This window comes from Zalophus californianus, chromosome 9 (assembly GCF_009762305.2).
Source record: "Zalophus californianus isolate mZalCal1 chromosome 9, mZalCal1.pri.v2, whole genome shotgun sequence".
Taxonomy (NCBI): Eukaryota; Metazoa; Chordata; class Mammalia; order Carnivora; family Otariidae; genus Zalophus; species Zalophus californianus.
In genome coordinates, this window is record NC_045603.1 from 131972625 (window position 1) to 131987455 (window position 14831).

The 14831-nt window shown below is 33.9% G+C and overlaps 1 pseudogene; it reads left to right on the top strand.

Moving 5' to 3' along the window:
* Positions 1–1500: 1500 nt before the first annotated feature.
* On the top strand, positions 1501–1600 carry LOC113923246 (annotated as a pseudogene).
* Positions 1601–14831: the final 13231 nt, after the last annotated feature.

Here is a 14831-nt window from a genome sequence, read left to right on the forward strand (position 1 = left end):
ATAAATTTTGTTACTAAATGGAGATATATAGTTTGTAGAGGTAGTATAGTATATATTTGTGTATCTTCAAAAACCAAAACTAAAGATGGTTTCTTATATTTATATTTTGTTTGCTTCCCACAAGCACTCCACCTACATGGAGTAGATATCTGTATACAGAGTCCATAGTTAGAAAGCAGTTAAAAAAAAAATCAAGCACATTTGAGGAGAGAAATATTTAAGAACCAGGGAAGGACAGGCTTCTATCTTTGCACAAATCTGTCAGATTCTCACATAAAACTATGGCACAATTCAATAGCATTTGGAGATAATCTAAACAAATTTACTTAGTGCTCTCAGATAACCAGACTGTAAAGTAACTAGTTTCTGAAACTTATTTCTGCTTCATGACACAGCCAGATCTAAGTGAATAGAGTCGATGTAATGTGCTTTACCTTTCCATTTATTTTATTTTATTTTTGAAGTAATACGTAGGTAGAATTTTATTACTAAATAACATGTGAGTATACAAAATGTATAATTGAATAACAGCTAAAAATAGTCCAAGAATGTGAAATACACATTTTTTGAAATGATAAAAATGTATCCATGAAAAATATAAAATGTTGCATGTATATACAGTATATAGTTCTATATATATAACATAAATGAAAATTACAAAGTTGAGGTTGTACTGACCAAACCTCGTATGAAGTAAGATACAGTTGCAGCATTGCACATGCATATACAGATAATTCAAGCCAACATAATTCCCCTGGGGACCAGCATCCTCTTTCTTGACTGTACATATTGACTTATCGATCAAAACTCTTGAATAATACCCTACTGTTCCACTTTTTATATTTTTTATTATGGAGTCTTAAGTTTTAACTTCAGGCATTTCGGGGGAAGTTAGTCAAAGGCTTTTGTATAAAAATCTTAAGGAATAGGAAATGGAAAGTGAAATCATGACAAATTATATATTAGTATCTATTTACCTTACATCTGGCATGTGACTTTAAAATTTCTGAGACAAATAGGTCTTCTGATTCCAGTGGAAACAAATATCAGTGTTTCAGAAACATTATAGGTAAGAACTTCTTCCTAATTTTTGAATACTTGGTTAGGCTATGAAAGACAAAAAGAGTGAAGGGTAACTTAAATTGTATATACATACATTCACATACACTAGATGGGACACGGGACTTCCGGGACAATCTAATACAGAGCATGGCTATGTGGTTTTGTAGCTTGCTATTTAAATTTGGGAGCTGTTGCTATACAAACATACCTAAATTTTGCATGAGGTGGCAGTTCCCCATACCTGTGTGTATGTCAATTTAATACACATTGATAAAAGTCAGTTGCATGTAATATAAGTCATTTAGGAGTAAAATATTAAAATTTATGCCCCAATGGCGACCTTGTGTCTTGTCTACAAACACCTCCAACTCCCCCCTAAAAGAAAAAAAGTACAGAAAGAACTCTTACGTCCTAAGATCTTAAAAATAAATGCAGTGCTCACTACAGCAGTGCAAATTCTAAAATTAGAACGTTAAGAGAAGATGCAAGGCCCCTGAGCAAGGATGGCATGCACATTCATAAAGTGTCTTATATATTTAATATAGGATGCAATTTTTTAAAAAAGATCTTCTAATCTGTCTCTAGCCTACAAAAGTTTTCAGATAGAAAAAAAGACACTTCTCAAAACCTGTCACATTTGTGAGTAAATATTTTTTCACCAAATCTGAACATTGTGAATATATGCATTTTACTACAGAAATAGTCATGAGACCATTAACTTGAACTTATTCCCAGAAATCTATGATGATTAATAAATAGATGGATGATTGATAGATAATCTTAGGTGTGAAGGGGGAGGCAAGGAGACAATTTTTTATTAAATGAAAGGTGAACCAAAAATTTTTATTGGGGGAAAATAAGACAGATTTTAGCCAAATAATAAAATCTTTAGACTTCTGACTCTAAACTACACTTAAATTCAGTATCTTTGTTATAAGGACTTGATAAAGGTATTGAAGTCATTGTTGGCTTAAACCTTTGTAATTCTATAAAATAGTTCCAAACAACTAAGCTTCAAAAAACAAATATTTCATGTTTTCCACTTTATCCTGAAGAGGAGAAAGAGAAAGAGGGTTAACATTCACTGAAGGCTATTTGGTACCTGGTGTGAGGCACTCTACACATCTATTATTTATTTGGTTTGAGACAGGTTCCTAAGCTACTGAAATAAAAATTAGAATCATATTGCATTATTTCCAAATCGCTATTGAAATTATGGGAACTGTGCAAATTAGAAATCAACTTTAGGGACTGAATAGGTGGGAAAACAAAAATATATTTTGTTTACTGGAAAAAAAGAAAAAGGAGAAGAGTGTGGGTTACATTTCCCCAATCTTGTTATCCTGGGCTGGGTGTGTGTTACACGTGCAATGGTTGTCATCAAGGGAAAGGAATCGTGCCAGGTAACATTTTAGGAAAGTTTTTTAAGAACAGAGAAGAAAGGAGGAGGTTGGATTTTTTAAAAATGTACAGGGTTTTTATATATAAAATATTTCAGAGATAAAAATAAGAATTTAAATTCTGATGGGAGTAAGTGATAAAAGTCAGGCACATTCTCACAGTATTTAACAAATGGGTATTCACATTGTGCCTTATATCGCTGAGCCTGTTTTCTCCATCCCCCCCCTTCATGGTCCCCTAAGCATTGCTAAAGGGAAATTCTCAGTCCAATTAAGTGTGCAGATGCCATAATTTGCCTCCCTTCTTGCTTTGCCTTCTTAATACTTATTTCACTTGGTTAATATTTGTTCTCAGCGCTTTCCTCATTCCCTGTGTTGAATCACATCTTCCTAAAATTCCACTTTCTGGAGAGGTCTCCAAACTATATCAATAAAAATGTTTTTTAACTAAGCTCACTAAAAAGTTCACAGAAATCCTGCCATGATTTTAATAATGGTCAACAATTCAGACGTGAGCACTGGTGGAAAAGAGCTGCCAAATGGAGAGCGCAGGTTCTGGACTGCATTTTCTTGTCTCACTTGTAAGTTAATACTCACTGATAAAATACTAAGATGCCAGGAAGCATATCAAGCATTTGAGGCAACAGAATGAACTGCCAGAAGACTGGCAACTGAAGAATCGTCACAAATACAGGTGTTGTGTGACTGGAAGAAAATACCACAATGTATGCCTATTTTTTCCCCCAATCTGGGTGCTTCTGCATCCATCAATTAAATGAGACTAAAATGCCAACAAAATAATAACAAAAACAAGAATTCCAGATACTTACTAAAACTTGCAGACAAATGCCTGGACTCTTCCTACGTAGAAATGGCCCAATTTAATGACTTTTAATGGACAATTTCAGGTTCTATATTTTAAACATGCAAATAGGATTTTTTCAATAAAATGGGGATAGTGATGAGGAATATAGAGCAGAAGAAACAGAAAAGTTTATAGAGTGAGAATAAAATCAGGTTTAAGAAAAAACTTACTGTATTAAAAGTTCAGAGTAGATTGAATCTGTTCTCTTTGGGCGGCATTTTCCTCCAGTTATTTATCATTACTTTTTATTTTGCTTAAGTCAGAATATTTAAACCTCCTATATGGTCACATCCTAACTTTATATCTACAAGGATTAAATACATTGCCATAGCTAAATACTACAGTATTACTCTTTAGCCTGTTACATAGAAGGACAAGCTCAAGATTGTATCAACGTTTCCCTAGTATTGACATAATTTAGGGCAGCTATCAATTCTTTTGGATTACCTTAATTTTAAGTGAATGTATCCCCATTTTTTCCTACCAATATTCTTGTCTAACATACGAATTCTACTGGTGAAATAGATTAATCCAGACTAATACTATTCTTAGCTGAGCAGAAATCTTAATATTGTCTATAATTATATATTATAATTATAATTATAATCTTAAAATTGCCTAGGTGACCAAGAATACTTGATTTTAGCCATGTAAGAATGAAAGAGTATCCAAAAAAGCCATATTGGGTATTTCAAGAATGAAATCATGTTGAAAGCCGAGTTCGTAGGAGGGATCCATTTATCCAGCTGTGTTCATGGCCTCTCTTCCATTGAGATAGCACTTTCTTTGTGGGTCTAGTGATGCATGTTCACAAATCGGCCTCATATTATAGTTATGTATAGTTATGTCTGTACTGTCTGTATCTTTCATTTCCATGTCCTTCCACCAAACCCCAGTGAAAACTTTCTTGGGATATCCATTTGTTTTTAGTATTATATTTCTCAGTTTCTTACAGACATATATATTCAGCATGCAACAATTATTTACGGAGTGCTTACGGTAAGCCAAGCACTATGCTTAGCGAAGGGGATATAGGAAAGAACAACACAGGAAAAGCTTTTTCTTACATTGCATATAATATACCTAGAAAGCAGCATACAATGGACTAAGCACTCCAATTTTGTGCTTAGGTCTGAGTTCAAATCCTGCTTCAACTCCTGTGAGTTATGCTCTCATGTCATGTCATTATTTCTGTTTCTATTTATTCATTAGGAAAAAAAATGGATAGCACTTACCTAAGAGGCTTATTGCAAGTGCCAAATCAGATTACTAAAGTAACTCTCTTTTTTTTTTTTAAGATTTATTTATTTATTTATTTATTGAGAGAGAGAGAGAGAGAGAGAGAATGGTAGAGAGCATGAGAGAGAGGAAGGTCAGAGGGAGAAGCAGACTCCCCGCTGAGCAGGGAGCCCGATGCGGGACTCGATCCCGGGACTCCAGGATCATGACCTGAGCCGAAGGCAGTCGCTTAACCAACTGAGCCACCCAGGCGCCCTAAAGTAACTCTCTTAATGTGATGCTGGGATGTATAGACCTTATAATAAAAGGAACTTATATATTATTTAATATTTGTTAAATTGTGCCATTTTTTCAATAACGCAATTGAAACACTGTTGGACAGTGTTTAGGCAGAAATGATACAGAGCCATTGGGTAAAATATTTATGGCATATCATTGTTTTCTTAATGAAAACTATACCACATATCTGCTTATTGATTTTGGTAAGAGAAACGTTTATGGGTTTCTTCTAAGGAACATTTCAATATTTAATTTTGCACTTTGTGAATTTTGCTGTTTTTGCTTAAAAGCTCTATGACTGCTCCCAGAACCAGAAATTTTGTGATTTATATTTTCATCTTTTCTAAAATACATTTATTTTATAAATTTTAAGCCTTGTTTTACTTTAATTTATATTAAAGTGTAAGATAAGGATCAGGTTTATGAACTATTTTCCAAGAAGCCAACTATTACAAAGTTATTTGATGACTGTGACATTTGCTCATATAAAATTCATAATATATTCATGGGAGCCTGGGTGGCTCAGTTGGTTGGGCGACTGCCTTCGGCTCAGGTCATGATCCTGGAGTCCCGGGATCGAGTCCCAAGTCGGGCTCCCTGCTCGGCGGGGAGTCTGCTCCTCCCTCTGACCCTCCCCCCTCTCGTGCTCTCTATCTCTCATTCTCTCTCTCTCAAATAAATAAATAAAATCCTTTAAAAATAAATAAATAAAAAATAAAATTCATAATCATACACTAAAGTTTATATCTACTAGGAATAAGAATTATATTTTTACTTATAGTATTCATGGTATTACTTATGTTACTACTTCTGTTATTAGTATATATATAGACTTATTTCAGTGTGAGCATCTGTGGGGGTTTTTTGTTAACCTTAAGCAGATACACTTTAAACTAATAACAATCAATATAAAACACAGTAATTTCTGATTCAAATATCTCATTCTTTAACTTTTCATATTATTCATCTTTACACGGCTGATGTGTATTTTTAAGTAAAAATTTCATGGAATGTATCCATGTGCAGTTTATGTTTTGAAATCTGCAGATCCAAGCATGGAGGTCCTTCTGTTACTCCAGCACATTAACTACTTTGTGCGTGGTCAAAATATTTTTGGACCACAGTATTTTCCTCTCAAAACTTTGTTCTCATTGTTACATTATATCCTGGCACTCTGAGTTAAATAGAATCTGAAACCAGTGTGACTTCTACTTTTTGCCCAAATAGTTGTGGAATTTTTCATTTAATCTTGAAATTCAAAAACATTGCCAAGTTCTTTCTCAGTCCCTTTATTCGTGTGTGTTAGGGGGAGGGGTATTTAGTGAACCCTTTGTCTTGTATACACAGGTAATGTCTCTTGGTGTCACATTTTCACTAAACTCCTGGAAAGAGTTCTCTTTTAATGAATGACTGTTTAGTTTCATTTGCTTTAGTTCATTCCAAATGGATGAATTATTCATATATTTTATTTTTGTTTTCTTTCTTCTACAGGACCTATTAGTATTACTTTTCTGTATTTTTAGAAGGCTGCCATCTTTATTAGTGATTTTTTTTCTACAACGTCAATTATGTTCTTTATTACAGCGGAAGCCAACTTTAATTTTTCCATCGTGATAGCTTCTTCTCTCCCCATTCCTTTTATATTTTTGCGAGAAACAATTACATTTCAACATTTGCCCTATTCTCTTATTTTTCCCATTTTATACTTATCTGACATATTTACAACAAAGATTCTTTCTTCAGTAAAAACTGCTTTCAGTAGCTCAAAGTCAATGTTTTTGTTTTTATTTCTTGAGTTTTATTTAATCTTGAATGGGGTAAAAATCTAACACTGTTGTTATGTACAAAGGGCGTTATTCCTTTTGATGGCTATTGCTTTCCATCTTAGTGTTTTCAGAATCTCATGATCATTGTATCTGCTCTCTCTGGAGATATGTATCTGCCCCAGTCAAATTCCAGGATCAGGCAAACATTTAAATAGCTTGGTTCCACAAAAGTTATGGCAGAAAACTATTCTGTGTCTCTTGTCCTTCTTAGTAGAAAAGTTAGTTCCTGGGGAATTTTAAGTATTTTGTAAATTCTCAGAATAGATTATTTTCAAGATTTTGCAATGGTTTTGTAATTCCTGTTGCCTCCTTTATAGCTGAGGGCACAGTGCTCCTTGAGCCTGTCCATTTTCAGTCCTGGACAAGGGAAAGTCATAGACTTTCACACAGTGGAGACAGATAATGGCAAGGTCAGGAGAGGGTAGTCCTGACAACTTTAAAATGACAACTAAGACTTAGGAGGAGCCTCAGACTTTCTCATTGGCACCATGGTTTACAATCTTTGTTGGACACAATTTTTCTGATAAAATCATCCTCTCTGTATTATAGTATCCTACTTCAGATATTAAGACATAGATTAACCTCTAATCATTTACTAACCAGCCTATATAATCTTTCAGTCCTTAGATTTAAAAATATTCTATCAGTATTGGCTTCCTTTGCTGGAGTAATTTATTTTTCTGTATTTTCATGAGTATACCAGACATCTGGCGCAAGGAGGTAGCTATGATTGGAAGGTTACACCATGACTTTCTAACACAAATTTCAAAGTCCTTCGTAATAGCGAGTAATGCTCTTTACTGCCTGTTGATACATTTGCTTTAATGATTAAGATTTATCATGATATCAAAAAAGTCAAATAATGTAAAATTTCGTGCCATTCCCTTCCAGAAAAATTCACATGAATTGAATAGCTGATGATATACGCCTTTAAAAAAAAACTGTGAAAATAACTTTTCTTGAACTTTGGAGAAGTATAACATGAAAGAAAAGTAGACTTTTGTTTTAAAATTCATATTTTTACAATTATGGAACAAATTTTGTGCAACTATATAGAAAAATATGAAATTCCAATTTAGAATTCCATCATGAAACTACACCATTCTAATTTCTCCATGCCACGGTTTGTTAATATTCCACAAAGTCCCAGGATGCAACTATAAGACTGCATTCAAATCTATGAACATGAGGCAGTCATGCTCAGCAGAGTATAACAATAATTATAATAGAGATTAAATAAAAATAATTAGAAAAAGTTCATCTAGTTTTGATGTATTAATTATTCTGACCCTGTTCTATTCAGAGTCTAATTATCTGGTTCAGTGAAAATGCCAAGATTTCTACGACTCATAAAAATTACATTCAAGTAATTATGTCAGCAAACTAAACAGTATTCATTTACCATGCCTTTTTATGCACACATTTGAATATGCTTTTTTAACTGTTTTTGCTCTTTGTTCCTATTCATGGGAAATAATACCTGTAGAGAAATTTGAAAGTCAGTTGCACTCCGAGCGTAATGTGCAATTCTTGCTGATATTCTTCTTTTGTAAGACTGCTGTAAGTCTCATATAACCTTTGTTTAAAAAACATGAATTAAAGTTCACTCTTCAGTTGTTTCAAAGAAATCTTTAAAACCTGTAGCTGTAGTTAAAAAAAAAAAAGTTTAAAGCAGTAATACAAAGCATCTCTTAGAAAGTTTGTTACCTTGGGTAGCTCAGAAGCTGACTAAAATAGGTCTCTATAGTTATTTCGAGTACCCATATTTCCTTCAGAGACATATTATGGCATCCTACACAGAAGTCTAGATTTAGAAAAAATTATATGTGTGTATAATATCTTAAAGTCATCAGTAAGGTGATAATGTAGGTAAAGATTCCAAATCACTCAGCACTTTTAAGCCAGGAGAATTTTTACATCATTATAGCATAATGAGGAATTTCTTGATGCTAACGGCTAACTAACTTCATGTGACAAAGACACAGAGTTGCATTGGTGAGGAATTCAGTTTCTATTACATCCCTTATGATCTCTTTTACTATTTTTAGTAAAATATTTGGTGGACATTTCGAGCAAAAGTTTGTTGCCTGAAGTATGCAGATTATTGCTTTACTTCTGTTTTATTCTTTGTGTGGACCAACAGACACACAAACATGTTCAATGTTTCAACAAACATTGAAAACATAACCTTCAATTACATTCATATTGGGAAGAATATATTAACAGTTAAGGTCTGAATGCTTTCCTTGGTATTCTAGTAATAAGATATATCTATACAGACAAATATGTATATAGTTGTAGCCCATGTGTTAAAAGGGGAAGTATGTGTTTCTTGGTTCCTAGTTTAACTTTCAGGCACTACAGACTAGTTGTAAACTTTATCCAAGATTGGGGAGGGGCAGAAGGATCAGGGAGTGCCATTGAAATGGATGGAGTTGAAATGAAACAAAGATGTTAGAAAAATTTACATAAAGTGCACCCGCAGCCAAGGCCAACAGGCAAGTCTTTATCCTGGCTGTCACTGCTCTATGTTCATTTAACATGGAGCTGGTGGTGGAGACACTTGCTCCAATGACACAATTCCATTGTGCTTTGTGTACCCATCGGAATGGCCCTGCTAGGAACTTCACGGTAGAACTTTTTCTTAGCTCCCACTTTTAAGCATACGTTGAGGTGTTGGTAAAACCTAACGAAATACCCTGAGACATGATAAACTTACAGAGAAAATACCCTTCTTGCAATTTGTCAGCTGTCTTCAGTTCCATAACATGTGCTGGAGTATCGGTTGCTGGAAATCAAGCACTAACATTTTATTTAATTTTTTTTAATTTTATTAATTTATTTATTTGACAGAGGGACACAGCGAGAGCAGGAACACAAGCAGGGGGAGTGGGAGAGGGAGAAGCAGGCTTCCTGCTGAGCAGGGAGCCCGATGTGGGACTCGATCCCAGGACCCTGGGATCATGACCTGAACCGAAGGCAGACGCTTAACATCTGAGACACCCAGGCACCCAAGCACTAACATTTTATAAGTAGCAGTCTGCGTCCAGATTCTATGGAGAATGAGAATCTAACTTTTTTCACACATCCCTATCATCATGTATGCATCACTTTCCCTCTACTCCTGAAATAGTGGCATCATTAGGAGTACCTAATATTGTGCACTTTGATGGAGAGCATCTCATTTTGACACCCATTAAGCAGTCTCCTTGAGCACACACAGTGCTTTTATTTCTTATTGCTGAGAAGTAGAAAATAAGATAATAATAAGAATATACAATTATAATTCACCATCTAAATACATGGCCCGAACAGGCAAGTTTGGGAATAGGATTTTACAAAGGCTTCAGGGGAGGGATAGCTCATATTGTGCCTTCCTTATACCACTCGGATGAACAGAATTCCCCAAGACTGTCTTGGGGCACTCCCCCCTGCACTTTAATCGGCTGCTCCCCATGTGGTATATCTCAGGGCAATTTCTGGTAGCACTGGGAGGAAGGCTCTTGGGCACTCCCTTGCTCAGTTTGTCCATTGTGTTCCCATCCTGCCCCCATGGAACCTGACCTAGAGAATAGAACCTGCTTAAACTGGAGTTCTAGATGCATCCTCTGGGTTCCCTTTTCTTCACTCTTGGTGAAACTATCATTTTGGAGCCACAGACATTGTTATAACAGTCAAGTGTAGTAATTAGGACCATAGAGTCAGACTGCATGCTTTCAAATCTTTTTCTTAACAGCTCTATGACCTTGAGCAAATTACTGATCTCCTACTGTTCGTAATGTGGGAAACAATGGCTCCGACCTCATATGTTGTTTGAGATTAAATAAGTGAATAAATATGAAGATTTAGAAAAGTGCCTGGCAAAGAGTTGGTACTACGTAACTCTTAGCTATAAAATGACAATACTATCTCACATCAAAAGGGTACTATTAATGGTTATTAGTCTTCCCTACTTAGTGATTCATTTAATAAACCATGCCCCAAATCTGCCAGACTTGGGTCTTGGTTCTCAAACAAATAATTTAGAAGGCCACAATTTTTTTTCTATGTCAAATGTATGGTGTTTGCAGATGAAAAGCATTTGGATCTCAGATCATTATTCCTATTATATGTTTATGTCAACCTTATTGAGATGTTCAATGGGATTTTTATTTTAGGCTATGCCCACCCTTTATCCAAGGCAAGGGATGGCACTGACTCACATCTGAAAGACCTCTGGTCAATACAAAGGAATATGGAAAACAAAAATAATCCCAGTATAAAAATTATAATTTTTATGTATAAATTTGTCCAGTGTAGAAGTTTGATGATGGAGAAAAGGAAATTTTTATAGTTCCCAATAAAGCAGGAGTTTTCATTTCTGGAAATATGTCAGCATGAATTGTATAGATATTTTAGGGGCTTTCTCTTGTAGGATCTCAACGATCTTACTCTCTTAGAGAATAGACATTATCTTCATCATGCAGGCAATGAATATGATATTCAAAGAAGGTAGAGAATTCTCTGCCCAGTCAGAGAATTAGTAAGTGAGTAGTGAGTAACAGCACCAAGATTTAAATTCATGGTTTCTACCCAAATGCCTGTCAAAGAATAAACGGATTAAAAAAAAAGATATGGTATATATATACACAATGGTGTATTATTCAGTTATGAGAAAGGAGGATATTCTGTCATTTGATACAGCATGTATGGACGTTGAGCACATTATGCTAAGTGAATTAAGTCAGACAGAGAAAGACAGGCACTGCATGATAGAATTTATATGTAGAATCTTAGAAAAGTCAAACCTATAAAAAACAAAACAAAACAAAAGCAGTAAAACGATGGTTACCAGGGAATGGTAGGGGGTAGCCTGATGGTCTTTAAGGGTACAAACTTGTAGTGAGTACTGATTAAGTCATAGAGATCTACCTAATGTACAGTGTATTGAATATGGACAATAATTCCATACCATAAGTATGCAATGTGAAAAATACCATTACAACCACACCCATATTACAATATGTAAATGTATCTAACATACTGTACACCTTAAATTGACACAATGTCACCTACCAAATTCATCCAATAAAAATACTTGTGTTTTCTAATGTTCAGTGACATTTCCCATTCCATAACTCACTATGCATTATTGACCCTCTGTTCAATGTCGATTTCTCTTCCATCTCATGCATTCTTCATCTGGTCATCAAATGCTCTCATCACATGTATTTTAGAATTTCAAATTCTAGTCAAGCAATGCATCATCCTGGAATTACAATGCTTTCTCTTTGTTTTTCATGGTATAAGGAATTTAAAAGTTTGTTTTTGTAATGGTTGTAATCATATCTCACAAGACCGTTTTCTCCTATCCTTTATAAGAGAGGGAGTAAAAAAAATTGTATTGACATAATACCTTGGTTGTTATACCATAGGCTTCAGGAAGGTGGTTTTGGTGTCTGAATGGATTTGCTGTCCCAAGATTTAGAGTTTGGAAGCTCTATAGATCTTACTTATTTTGACTGTATTAACTGCTGCCCAGAGGGTGCTCATGGCATGATCCACATGCATCCATGTGCATATAGATTCCTGAAGGAATAGGTGTTCGGAAGGAAACTCAAAACAGTAATGGTGAAGAAATAAAGAGGAACATATAAAAACTCTGAACATCATTATTTTTAAAGAAGTTTTCTTTTTAATTAAAGACCAAACATTTCAAGAATAAAAAGCCGTATTAAAATTTTGCATAGAAAAAGTAACTTAGATCTGTATCTAAGCCTTACATAAGTTTTAATAATTTCTATAAGGGAGAGCAAAAGCAAACTAAGATAAAAGTATAATTATTGATAATACATTTTGTTTATTCCAAAATAATTAGCAGAAGTAGATGAATTAATTTAAGCTTTTATAGATCACTGTTTTAACATAAAGGTGACCATCTGACACATCTAGAAAGAGATAATTCACTTTCCTCAGCCTTCTGGCAAATGGGGGTTAGGGAAAAACTAAACTACTTTATGTAAGAAGAATAGCTTTCAAAAAAAATGTGGGGTGTTTCCAAACAATACATACATGGTAACAAGTTTCAGAAACAGCAGAGTGAAGGTAATAGTAATAGTAAAGGTTAATTTCCATCCATGAAGAGAACACTGTAACATTTTGTTACTAGAATATTCTATACCAAAATCTCTAGAAGCACTGACTATCTCATCTTTGAAAACCTCAAGCCAGTATACTTCATATATGATTAAATACATATATTCAGAGTCATACTTCTATTGTGCTTAGGATGTATCTTTTCATATTGTGATGATGAAATATCTCTTGAGAAAAAAATGAAAAGGTAAAGCAAAGACTCTTTTTAAGAAGATTAAAAGGAGAGATTTTGTTCATGTTCTCATAGTAAATGCTATGTCTTCTTTATCTGGACACATTAAAATTCTAAAGGTAAATGGATGTCAATAGAAAAAATAGAATTTTAAATTTTTTGAAGTGTTGGAAGCAGTGAAATGGCAAAGAATAAAGGTATCTAAAGTTAAAAAAATTCCTGGATTTATTAATTGGAGCAACTAGAGAGCAAAAAGTTTAAACTAGGAGGGAATAAGCATTTGAGGCTTTAAATTTTACCACAGCATCTTATGAAATCTTAGACTTTCAACTTTTTCTAGACCTTAGATTCCTCACCTAAAAATATTAATGTACATACCAGACATGTAAGCTCCCTTCATGCTTTTTATTATGAAAATATATTATATTAATATATTACATTAATCTTGGACACATTTTTAAAAACATATTTTAAAAATTCTCAGTGCAGAGAGAACAATGTCACTTTATTATGATGCAGGTGAAATTTTAAGTTAGTTTAGACAACATGATTCTTCCTTGTCTTCCAAAGGAACACTTTGATTCCACAAAATGCTATATCATCTTAAAATAATTTTTTGGTATTTCCTTTACGGGCAGATCTTTTTTTCTAAGAATGTGTGGGGAATGGATGAGCCAGAGATATCAATTTCTCTCTGAATATAATCTTTAATTATGTCTTGCTTTCAGCTTAACCCTAACGAGGGAGAGGTTAACTTAGTAAGCTGGGAACTGATCTCAAAGTATAAGTTAATGTTTTAGTGCATTTCAAGGTTGTAGATCTTTTTTTCAGCTGGGAAAAAATAGACGGACTCCCAAGATATAATGTCGTATAACTTAACTAGGCCTCTCATCACATGAGGTGCTGTAAATGCTTGAGCCAATTAACTCACTTTACCTCTTCCTAGCAAACTAACTCAGTGATGCTTGATTTTTATATGTTAGAAAAGTTCATGTACCTGGAATATCAACAAATAACTAACACATATATCACATGAAATATTTAAAGTCTCACATCCTTCTCTTACTTTGTACTCCAGATACTCTACTGAAATAATTTCATCTTGTTCATATATGAAAAGAAATGAAATATACATTCCTTTTGGTCTAATTTTTTTAATATTAAAAATGTTAAATATACAGAAAAGTGTTAAGTAGTAAGTACTAGCACATGCCCAAGCACACATCATCCAGATTTAATAAATGGAAACATTTTGCTATATTTATTAACTTATTTTTTCTCTAAAAATCAAATAGTAAATGATCCAATTTAAAAATTGTCATCCTTCCATCCATATTTCCTCCCTCCCAGACATACCACAATATTGAAGTTGATGCTTTTCTTTCCTATCTAGGTTCTTATACTTTTGCTTCATAGGCATGCATACATTATATGTGGTATTGGTATGTTTTTAAAATTGACACAAAGGATGCCATATTACATGGACATTTTTGTAACTTGCTTTTCATTCTACATAATATTCTGGGGATGTATACATGTTGATTAATGTACATATGATTCATTACTTTTAACTGCTTTATTACATATAAAAACAGAAGATTTTTATTCCTTCCCCTATTGATATAATGTGATTTTCTTTCTGTAGTTTTTCTTGATTACAAACAATGTTCTACAGGCATCCTAGCACATTCCTCACTGTGTACATGTATACATTGTGTACATGCAGAGTTTTTTAGGTTATGGACTCAGTAATAAAATTTCTGAAAGGTATATTACCACTTTTGTTTTTATTAGTTATTGTCAAATTCATTTCCAAAATGGTCAGCTAATTTCCTTTCCCATTAGCAATTTAT